Genomic DNA, 528 nt, shown 5'->3' with positions numbered 1-528 from the left:
GCAATACATGAGCGTGAGCCATAGACATAGCACTAGGGGGAATAGAATGCAGTGATAGGGGTCAAATTATCGAAACGGAGGAGGCAAGTCTTGCATCAACTCGGCGGATCAAAAGGCTATGGAGATGTCTATAAATCGATATCAATGCGAGGAGTAGGGATTGCCATGCAATAGATGCACTAAGAGATATAAGTGTATGAAAGCTCAATACTGAAATTAAGTGGGTGTCCATCCAACTTGCTTGCTCATGAAAACCCCGAGCATTTGAGGAAGCCCATTATCGAAATATACAAGTCAAGTTATATAACGTTAAATTCCCGGTAGTATATGGAAGTAACTAATATAAAATTCTACCAAGCCCATAATTCGATGGGTCGGCCTAGGCACAAGAGGAAGTGATGCCCATGGTGACTTCGTGTGGGTGGTGAGGAAAAGATTAGGAGGAGCCGAGGCGCTCGAGGAAGAAGAGACGAGAGGCCGAGAGAATGGGGAATAGTGAGCATTGTGCCTTGACCACAGCAAGGGTTT

This window comes from Triticum dicoccoides, chromosome 3A (genome assembly GCF_002162155.2).
Source record: "Triticum dicoccoides isolate Atlit2015 ecotype Zavitan chromosome 3A, WEW_v2.0, whole genome shotgun sequence".
Lineage (NCBI taxonomy): Eukaryota > Viridiplantae > Streptophyta > Magnoliopsida > Poales > Poaceae > Triticum > Triticum dicoccoides.
The sequence above is the reverse complement of the archived record's forward strand: the minus strand, read 5'-3'. Positions refer to the sequence as shown.